The sequence below is a fragment of the Dendropsophus ebraccatus genome, chromosome 10 (genome assembly GCF_027789765.1).
Source record: "Dendropsophus ebraccatus isolate aDenEbr1 chromosome 10, aDenEbr1.pat, whole genome shotgun sequence".
Lineage (NCBI taxonomy): Eukaryota > Metazoa > Chordata > Amphibia > Anura > Hylidae > Dendropsophus > Dendropsophus ebraccatus.
This window is the reverse complement of record NC_091463.1, coordinates 39,624,845-39,636,616: the sequence shown is the minus strand read 5'-3', so window position 1 is coordinate 39,636,616 and position 11,772 is coordinate 39,624,845.

Sequence of the window (11,772 nt, the reverse complement as noted above, 5' to 3'; positions counted from 1 at the left end):
CTCCTTGGGTCCGGTCCACTGCTGTTAGTTGGGGTAAACTCCATTCTGGTGCACCGTTAGGAGCACTGCCCGCTCATCTGTTCCGCCCCTTCTAATGATAATCAATAGAGGGGGCGAGCTGGATAACGCGGCAATGCTAACAGCGATGCACCAGCGCCATGGAAGAAGGTAACATACATACCTTCCTCCTCAGTTTCCCAGGAACCATAGGGGCTATCAGCAGGTTAGATTCGTCTAACCTGCTGATAGTTTCCCTTTATGGATCTTTAAAGGACAACTTCGGTGCTGATAAAAAAAAACTGAACTGAAGCTCCAGTTGGTGTCTTCATTTTTTCTTCACTTCCTGGTTTGGGATATTTTCTCTTCACTTCCTGGTTTGGCTTTCCCATGATGCACTTTGTCTCCTGTGATGTCTAACTGGCTCTGTAGAACTGTTAGATGACTTACAGCTTGCTCAGCTAATTAGAGCTGAGCAACCTGAGTCATCTGACAAAGGGAGGCTGGCCTAACAGGGCTTAGACCCGCCTCCCTGTTGATGTCATTGTCACAAAACTGCTTCCACAGGAAAGACTGGGGTCGACAGTCATTAGGTAAGAATGAGTTTACTTCACTTCTTGGAGGGGGGTTAACTTTTTAATGTGTTTCAACTACTGGGGAAAAGATTTTTGCCAGAGTATCCCTTTAAGGCTTGCACATTGCTTGTAAGGGGAGCAGACTGCAGTAGATGGCACTGTAGAACAAGGTCTTTTCCTTCTAGAAATCAGCTACTTTGAATTAAAAAATCTGGTTTAAGCTAAAATAAAATCTGGTTTCAGCTAAAATAAAACATATGGAAAAAATAACGACCAAAATACAGCTCTATCTATCTATGTAGAAGATACATTAAATGCTGTACCCTCAGTGCACAAAACCACCTGGCTGGCTTGCCCCTAATAAATGATGGGACGGCGCTCTGCAGTGACGTCCCTCCAGCGCTCTGCAGTGATGACATCATGAATATTTATTAAAAGGGTTGGGCCAGCAAGGGAAGATTGGTGCACTGAGGGTGGTAGTCCCGCCCCCAGTGCACCAAATTGCCTCATTAGCATATAAATTAAACTTCAAAGTACACAAAAACTGCACTGAGGATGAAGGAAAGAAACTTACCTTCATCCTCAGTGCCCCATGTGCTGTAAGGACATTTCTGCATTCTTCTGTAGATGGGACAGTGTAAGCTACTACACTATTCCATACCTGTTGTTTTGCAGTATATCGTCCTCTACTGGCCTAATGGAGGCTATAATGGGAGGATGTTTGTTCTCTGTATAACCAACACAGCCCTATGAATAGGCTTTGAATATGCAATATTGGCATTACAAATGTGATGTGAAGATAATTTAGGATGTAGCAGACTTTGTGGCTGTGAAAAGAATAGTACAGTAGAGGGCGCTATTACACTCATTTCGTTTAACCAGGAGCCCCCCTGCTTAAAATAAAAAGAGAAACAGATTGCTGAACTCAGGGAGACCAGCCAAATGACAACACTGCCGGCTACTAGTGAAAGCGCTCAATGCAGTGAAGTCCTAGGTGCATTGCCCCCTGGGAAACATGTATATGCAAAAGAGGAGCCAAAGAGGTTTCCTAACAGGAGCTGCCCCTTGGCTGTGTCTTTCCTGGAGGGATATCTGGCTAGTCCTGTGTTTTGAGTCTCTTCAATGAGGCTCCACGGGCTCCTCTTTTGCTTAAAATAAAAGCATAGGTAGAAATTGTTTCTCTATGCTGTAGCTGGCCCAGATTACCTTTCAGAAACAAAGTGAAATAACTTAATAAATAAGTAGCAATAAAAGGTGTTTTAAATTTAACAGCATAATAAAATCCGCTAGCAAAACATAAGTCAATAATAAGTCACAAACCCTGCATGTACCACTCACTCTCCTGCCCTGTAAACCAGTCTGCAGTATATGTCCTAGACCTCTGCATCCACTTGTTATCTCAAATGTGATCCTAATTCAAAGCAAATGTAAAAGTATACATTTTTGGACAAAAATAAAAAATAATAAAGATTTTACCCCAATATGATGAGCGTTTTAATGATTTGTAATCTGGTCTCTCATTGGAAAAAGAAATATCTTTTGTTGGCTACATGTACTTTCCTAAACTGATAATAAACATGATACTTCTAAACCATCAATAGTTATTAGGTTCAACAAAAAAAAAACAAAAAAAACTGAAGCACCATTCTTGCCTCTCTTCTAAGAAATTAATGTAAAGTTTGACATAAATATTTTTCTAACTTTTATCAGAAATCTGTGTTGTACCTACGAAGCTCAAATTAGATTATAAAAGGAGGGTCTGATGTGTAAGTGGTTGATGTGAATTATAAGTAGAGCACAGAACATGTGGCACAGGAGGTAGGGCGCTAAGTGCAACATGAATCATAGTTGTAATCTGTATTTTTGTGTTTTGTAAGATGTATGTAGGTGTGTATTAGTGATTGTGTTAGGTGACTTAGTGCTTGTGTAGGAGGTTTTGGGAGTGTGGTTGAGCATAGAAAGTCATTAGGAGAAATAGAGTGCATCTTTAATAACTGTTGCCTTCCCCATACAGATGTGTGTTCTTCCATCCTCCCCATAAACATGAATGTTCTCTTGTCCTCACCAAACACGTGTTCTCCCGTCCTCCCCATACGTATGAACTTTCTCCTATCCTCACCAAGCCTGGCAATGATTGGCTAATACTCAGCACCCAGTGTGAGGGATCTGGTCAGCTGACTGTAACTAGGGATTATTTTTGGAGTTGTGCTTACATTTCAAGCCTACTCTAAAAAAGTCTGTATAACGAAGCTAGGTCTTATTTTTGAGGAAGGCTTATTTTTAGAGAAAAACTGTAAAAATGAGGAATTCAATTTTGTAATGCATTTTTAAAATAAAAAATTTGTGTTCATTGCCCGTCACTTAGAAGAAAATTAATAGAAAATAGATGTTCTCAAATCCACTCCTTACTCAAATTTGGCTCAACAAAACTGCTGATACATGCCTTTGCATCTGCCACTTGGACAGCGTTCTCTTGGACAGCTTGTGACTTTCTATCAAACATTCTTGCTCCCCTCCAATGCTTAAAGAGGATGTACCATCAGGTACACTCTCTTTAAAATTACACATGAATCAAACGGTGACGGCACGGGGAAGCCGGTGGCACAGTCCTTTTTTTGAACCGCGGCCTGGTTCCCGCGTATGGCCCCGTTCTATTCATGGTTACCAGGCTAGGCGTAATGCACTGGAGGCGGGCCGACCCACCCCCAGTAAGAGGAAACCCCTGCCCCTCTATGACGTGGCTCCATTGATTCTGGGCTGGCTCGCCTCCGGTGCTTCACTTCCGGCCCGGTAACCATGAATAGAACGGCGCTGTACGTAGGAACCAGTTTTTTTCAGTGTTACAAAATGCAAATCAGTCTGAATAGAAGGAAAGGAAGGGGGTACAGAGCTTAAGTATAGTATACATAACTTCGCAGTATAACAACAGTTATAGAAATTACAGTCCAGCAAAGTCCATCCACTAAGAAACGGGTCACAGAAGCACATCTTTCATGCCAAGCAATGGCCATTGTGTTGTGGAATTTGAGGCCATTTCAGCAGCCTCCTCACTAATAACATTAATCTTGGTTAGCGGATTCATTTCCACCTTCCCAAAGGATAAAGACCAGCTAATGGTAGTATATCAGCCTGTTAAGTAAAAATGTAGACCTATACCGAAAACAATGACAATAAACTAAACAATAATACAGAAAATAAAAAAAAGAAAAAAAAGAAAAAGTACAAACGAATAGTCCTGTGTCCTGGTACCTGGGGCAAAAAACATGTTCCATTAGAATATTTATATGTGGGTCTGCAATATTATAGAGGCTAGTGTGTCAGCGCTTGGAGATATCCCAGCAGATGGAGATAGAGATCATAGATGACTCGGAAGTCCAAAAAAGAGCCCTATATTTTGAGGATTCCCAAGGATCCCTTCCAGTCCTCAGTTAAATACCATGTAGATTGGATAAAAGGTCGGTTTATAGGGTTTGCTCAGTTGTCGGGATATATTTGGAAAGAAAAGGTTTCCATTTACAGAAGAGGGGTCCTGTGAGGCTTTCCTTTGATCTTAGAGCTAACCTATGCTCTACATAAAACAGGTCCTGTAATTTACTAATTGCTTGTGATAAGGTTGGGGGAGACGGGCTTATCCATTCCAGCATTATACATCGCTTAGCGACAAGATATCGTGTGCGAAGTGTGGAAGATATCGATAGGACTCTTCATCCCCTTACTTAAGAAATCCAACATGAAAGAGAGCCTCTGTTGGGGATAATGTATATGTATAAGGAGTTAACTCTTGTATAAGGTTGGACACATCCCTCTAATAGGACTCCAAGCGCGGATAGGACCAAATTCCATGAAATAGGTCAGTTTTAGGGGTTGAACATTTAGGACAGACTGCTTTGCGTTCCGGAAGCAGAGCTGAAGGCGGGAACGTGAACGCATATATTACATTGTGGATGAGCTTAAGCTGAAGCTCCATTGCTCATTTACAATCTACTTGCGGAAGTCCTTGTAAGCCTTTATGGCCAGCCCCCCTCTCTGTATTAGTCTACCATTTATCTTTGTGTTATGTTATGTATTTTAACCCCTTATAATATATAAAGCACCCCCTGGAACCAAGGGGGCACTCTATAAATAAAAAACTGTAATCTGATTCTTCTGACCAGCAAATCATTCAGTATGCAACTGACTATTAACACTTTATGAGCAGCTGACCCACTTTTTCTTGCTTATATACACCAGTTGCAAGTAATGCTTTTATGTATGTAGCACACACTGATTTCGCAGCACTTTACATGCTTTGTCAATTTGTATATGGCTATGTTCACACTACGTAAAAGTACGATGGCAACAACGGCCATACTTTGTGCTGAGGGGAACATAGCCTATTGTTCAATGGGAGTCCATCGTATACGCTCCGGCCAGGATCCCATGCGGCGCCGCAAAGAACCGACATGGCAGTTTTCTGCGGCCACAATTCAGTGAATTGCGGCCGTAGGAAACCCTGTAAGTTCACACAATGAAGTGAGCCGCTTGCTTCACTGTGTCCTATGGGGAGTTCTGATGCGGGCGCGTGCTGATACGCCCGCATCAGAACACTACGGCCATAAAGATCATCCAGCCGGTACTGCGGGATGATCTTTGCAGAGACCAGCCGTTCCGTGACCCGTGAACGGCCTGTCTCTTACATAGTGTGAACATAGCCTATATCTTAGGCTAGGTTCACACTGCACTTTTGCTTTTGGTTGAATGGATCCATTTTTTAACGTTTAGTTTTAATGTACAGAAAAACATGGTCAACCAAAGATTAAGCAGATAAAAAAGATCTCTTCAATGTTTGGCAACTGCATCCGTTTTTGCGTCTTTTTTCCCCCTAAAATGGATATGTTAAACAGACAGCAAAAATGTAGTGTGAACCTATCCTAACCTAGGCTATACTGTTTTTTTTTTTTTGTTTTTTTTTCCACTTTATTTTTCATTTTTCACCAAAGATAACAAATCAATTATCAAACACTATAATTCATATAAAGTATTATTCATGTATACAAGTATTAACATCATCCCCTATTAAATATTTCAACCCACATTCCACATTTCCCACCCCCTCGTCTGCCCTAAAAACAAAAAAATAAAAAAATAAAAAATTCACACAATTATTAACTTAACTTAATAACTTAACTTAATATTGCCCCATATTATGCCATCTCTCATATTTGTCACTACATGCACGCCACATCCTAAATGTTGGTACCAATGGTGTCATCCAATTTCGAACTATTAACAACTGTTCGAAATTAATACTGTTAGGTTTGTTATATGTCAGTGAGGGACCCACTCCAGTGCAGTAACCTTCTTTTTGTGAGTGTAGGGCAGTGGCTTATTTCTTTCCGCCACATTTGGGGAGGTTCTTAAAGTAAAGGAGATCTGATATATGACATTATTCCTTATCCCTAAGTTGCCGCTGTAGCGTGTTTTTTTTTTATTACTGCTCTTCACTCTATTAACAACAGGGAGGAGGGTCTGTTTTTGACTTTTTTGTGGGGTCTTTCTTATGCCCCTCTAAGGGTTCATTGTCATTGTATCACAGCAATGTATGCTGACATGCACAGCCGTACTAGGTTACTCACTCAGACAATGTGGCCTCATAAACTGTAATGGTCATGCTGTCCTTCTATTGCATGACCATTGCCTAATGGTGCTCTTTACTCAAAACTGTAAAGAGTAAATATTTAATCTCTCCGTCCTTGAGCAATAAAATTAATGAAAAACATATCAATTAATAAAAGTTATTGCGATCAAAAATATACAGGAAATATACAGGAAATCCACTTACATACATAAAACCACATATCAGTAATGTTTCTGCAGGCTTTGTAACTTCTGTCTGACAGAGGTTTATAATATTTTACTAGACATACTATATAGCTATAGTTATTTATCAGAATACAAGGGTGTATAATAGCTGTTTCTTTTCTTTCATACCTCATTTCTTATCCTTATAGGTGCCTGTACACCTTCATTAACTGTCAGTAGAACAATCATTCGCTTAACAACTATTTCTCCTGGCCTCCCCATACATATGAATGTTTGTCACGGCCAAACGTTCATATGTTTTCTATGGGAAAGGGAGAGATAAACAGCTGCCAGACTGCTATTGCACGGCTTATCCCTCAGAGAACAAAGGGGACTAGAGCGGCCCTTTATACAGGTCTGGCTAACTTTAATAGTAAGTGCATGGAGACCCTTATTCTTTGTTGGTTGATCATTTAAAGTTTTATTTGTCCCAGACTATCATGGTGTCCCTGATTCCTACTACTTCACAAAATTTGATGGGGATACAAATGGGAAAGATGTGTTAACGGTGGGCAGAATACTATATACAGCAGTTTAGTTGAGTGTGTATATTTATATAATTGTGTATATTAAAATAATTAATAGTACTTTTCTCATTGAAAGTGCAGTCCTGTTTGCATAGTGGCTGAATATATTGATATATGTGGGGAAAGATTCAGAGAAACTTAGTTTATTAAATAACATTCCTGCTTATTCTGTGTTAAGGAGTCCAGTGGGTGGTCCTACTCAGTGATTGACAGTGACCTCTCTATGCACACTCTTATTAGAAAGGCTGAAAGGAATAGGACCACCCACTGGACTCCTAAACCAAAGAAAAGCAGAGTTTAAAATGAATAGCTTAACTGCACACAATTATTTATCAATCTGTTCAGCTCAATCCCCCTGCTTTAAATTTTTGCATTTTGCCCACATGAAAGCGCCAATCTTCCAATGTATTGTGCAAAAATAAAGATCAGAATTCTCAAAACCATGGATCATCTATGGCTCTTGCAAAATGCGATAGCTGCATAGTAAAGCTGGATAGTAAAGACGAGGGACAGGAAAGTATTGATGCCTTTCAACATTTTGAGAATTTAATAGGTAACAAAGAAGCTAAATCAGCTAAAGCTAAGCAGATCCTTTGTATTAAGCCACAACTATCCAGACTGAAGTTATCTTTATTTTCAGCACTTTATAAGAAATTTATTTTAAACAAAAAAAACAAGGCTGGTGATGTGACAGATATATGCCCACACTACCATCCTGTAAGATTTACAATCTACAGCATGTTTGTCCCACCCTCAGATCAGTGATCTCTCTCTTTCTCTCTCTCTCTCTCTCTCTCTCTCTCTCTCTCTCTCTCTCTCTATATATATATATGTATGTATATATTTATTTCTATCTATCATTCACTTACAGATGTAAATAAATTAAATGTTTGTTACCTGTACTTGGATTGACCGTGTGTTTGGCGTTTTCTGGGATATTTTCTGCTCCTTACATCCTACCTCTTCTCTTTATATACCTCTGATCTGCAGTCTCTGAGAATGGGAGGGGTGCTCCGAATCCTATTAGCTGACGAATCCTATGAAGCAGTAGTAATAGTAACTTATAAATAAATTTCTGAAGAAGCTTAAGCTTCAGGAGATTACAGAATGGGGGTGGGGGGCACGACTTAACCTTTAGGTCTAGAGGTGAACATATTGAAATCAACTATCAAGAATTATATGGTCATCACATAGGTAGTGATGTACAGTACATGTAGAATAACACGCCAAACATTTGTAAAACACATACACATATTAGAGGCTTTAGGCTTTTTCAGTCAGTCTCTATTCTTTTAGCTGGTACTAATATATACATAAAAAGACTTCTAGATTATTTTTTTCATTGGAATAAGACTTCTACATACAGTAAAAAAAACGCGTAAGACTTTTTTCTTTACGAAAAGTAATGCAGTTTTGGAAGACCTAAATATGTATTGGCAAAAATTATGGTTTTATTTTCCAAAAATTGCTATACTCTAAAACTAACATCTTTCAAACAACGCTGTCAGTCCTTGGACAACATTTCCCTTGGAACTAAGACCAAGGTAAGCAGGGTTTTCCCAGGCTCCCTAGAGCTGCCTCCAACTTCTTCAGCCACCGGTATTAAAATGCTGATTTTTACAGATTATACAGATTTTTCCCACTAAACTATATGGATGCTGTTGATAGATAAAGCAGGATGCTAACTTCGACAGATCAACTTCAACAAATAAATTTATAATTAACAAAATCAATGGCATTTCACATGAGTGTAGTATAACCCCATCCGTATCTGGAGGATCCAAGTGCCGATTGTCATTTTCCCACGAGAAATTACACCGTGAAAAATGAATGTGACACGGTTATTAAACAGTAGCTATCAGTGGATAAACACAAATACAATCCAAGTATTTCACTGAACACGTTAGTACAGTTAAAGTGTAAGTATCATTTTAAAAACATTTTGACATGTCGTAGAGACGTGAAAAGTTTTCACCACTTGGGGTCCGAGCTAATTTCTAAAATGGACAAGGAAAGAAGCACACTGATGAGAGCTTCTCTGCTTCCTATCCGTGCGTGTGACCAAGGTGGGCCCATAGTCTTACTCAGGGAAACTGTCTTGGTCACATGGCAGTAAGCTGAGTGAGAACAAGCTTAAGAACTTCTTTAGAGATCAGCCAGGGTCTGAACCCCCAGCCCCCAACCAATCCAAAATGTTGACAATTCTCTATAACAGTTCCAATTTTGTATTCATAAAGAATATAAAGTCTATTGTAAGAGCTGTATAAATAAGTCCATTCTCAAAATCTGTGAGAACATACTGGCTTGTGTCTGACATGAAAGAGACTTTTTCCATTGTTTTACCAGTTGAAAAATATTGGGACAGTGGTGTAGACAAAGCTAAGGTGCTGTTATATTGTCTGACAAGACCAAAAAGATTCCAGGAGGAGACAATGATAAGCCTGTGAAGCAGGGGGTATATTAGGAGTGAGGTGCTAACTCATGAATCAGGAGAAGTTGTAAATGTCCTTTTAGGGTATGTTCACACTGAGCAAAATTGGCAGAATCCCGCCTGCCTCAGTGCCAAATACTGTTTCTGTGGGAGGGCTTGTACAAGCCCTCCCACAGATACACTATTTGACACTGAGGCAGGCGGGAATTCTGTCAAATTTGCTTAGTGTGAACAAACTGTTAGGGCCCTATTCCACGGGCCCAATCAACAGTGTAAACTGGGCCTATTCCACGGCCCGATGATCGTTTAGTGAGGGCTGCAGGGACATCGTTACCAATGTCCTTGCAGCATACATTACCTATCAGGGCTTCTCCTCTGCTCCACCTTCCTCCCCGGGTCCAGCGGTGCAGCATCAACTCCGGAGCGGCCTGACTGAGCTATCAGACCGCTCAGCCAATCACTGGCCGTGGTGGTCGCGGCCAGTGATTGGCTGAGCGGTCTGACAGCTCAGTCAAGCCGCACCGAAGCTGATACTGTGCCGCAGGACCCAGGAAGGAAGATGGCGTGGAGGAGAAGCCCTGCTAGATAATGTATGCTGCTTCTCAAATCATCGGTCGCTTGCTGCGCACTGCTATTCCACGAAGCGATGCGTGGTGGGTGACCGATGATTTTAGGCGATTGTTTAGGCCTAAATAAACGATAAGCCGATGTCACGATCATCGGCTGATCGTTTTCTCTATACCACCGAGCAATAATCAGCCAAATTGCGCCGATTCGGCCGATTATTGCTCCATGGACTAGGCCCCTTAGGGTGTGTTTACATGTTTTCAATTACTGAATACAATAGATAATAGACTTTCTCCAAAACCATTGCTCCAGTGGGATGTTTCTGGTATGAAGTGGTAGGTACTAACCAAAACTGACCCACAGGAATGATCTTTTCATACATAATGTGGATAGACTGGTGTATGTGTATTGCTAATATGGAGACAAAATAGTACTAGGATGTACTAAGGGACATAGGTAAGTCAGCAATGGTAGAGTGATGCTCTGGGCAATGTTTTGTTATCCATGTTACAGTGACATGTTACATTCTTAAGGACCAAGAACACTCTGCAATTGTATTGCCGAATGGCAGTGGTCTCTTTCATGAGGATAATGCTGCTGTCATTTTTTCAGGAGAGATTTGAGGAATATGAGAAAATTCGAGGTGTTGGCCTCCAAATTCCCCAGATCTCAGCCTGATCGATAACTGTTGGATGTGCTGGAAAAACAAGACTAACCCCAGTGAGGCTGCACCTGTCAACTTACAGGACTTAAAAGATTTTCTGCTAACATCTTGGTGCCAGAGGTCCTGAGGAGTTCACGCCTTGATGGGTCAAAGCTGGTTTGGGAGCACATATAATGTTATTGACACTCCGCAACGGATATACATATTTACATTATTAGACCCTACAGTGAGTACAGTGAATTATTAAGGCAGACAACCTATACATAACAGTATTGCTGCAGCTTTATCATGTGCCATATACCAGGTTATTCTCCTCCTATGTGTCTCTCCACTTTGTATAATTAAGTAACTCTCTAATCTTAGCGCTATCTCGCACAGTCTGCATGCTTTAGCTAAAGCCACAGGTCTGTGGGTGATGAGACGCCTTATGGTTTCCTTCCTTCCTTCAATCCTCCTTAATACCGTACCTTTACTGCAACACGAGCAGTGGGGTGAGTGCTTTTACTTTACAGATCTAAACCAATACCAAAGCAGGTGAGCTTCTCTAGACTTCTAGTATTACGTTGTAGCCAATCATAATACTGTTAGCTTGTATGTATATAGTCTATAGTCTCTGTCCACATATGTGCTAAAACCCAACTACCATTCTTGCGTCTGCTGTTACATAACTAGAATGAGTTAGAATTAAAGGTAACAGCTTTGGCATTAGCTGTGGCATTGTAGTGCCTCATGCTTGCTAGAGAGAAACTGCAAGCACCAAGATATAGCCCATACATCTATGATTAGTTATATACATTTACACTGCAGTGCTGCCATTTATTAGGATAGTTGGCTGATTCTCTTTGTGCATATCCTGATCCTTTTTTTTTATAAGCAACAAACATTTTCTGGAGCAATCTAGCATACTGTATTTATTCATGTCAAACTATTTATCAGATTAAGGCTGGGTTCACACTACGTATATTTGAGGCTGTATATTTGAGGCTGTATAGCAACCAAAACAAGGAGTGGATTGAAAACACAGAAAGGATCTGTTCACACAATGTTGTAATTGAGTGGATGGCCGCCATTTAATGGCAAATATTTGCTGTTATTTTAAAACAACGGCTGTTATATTGAAATAATGGCCGTTATTTACTGTTATATGGCGGCCATCCACTCAATTTCACC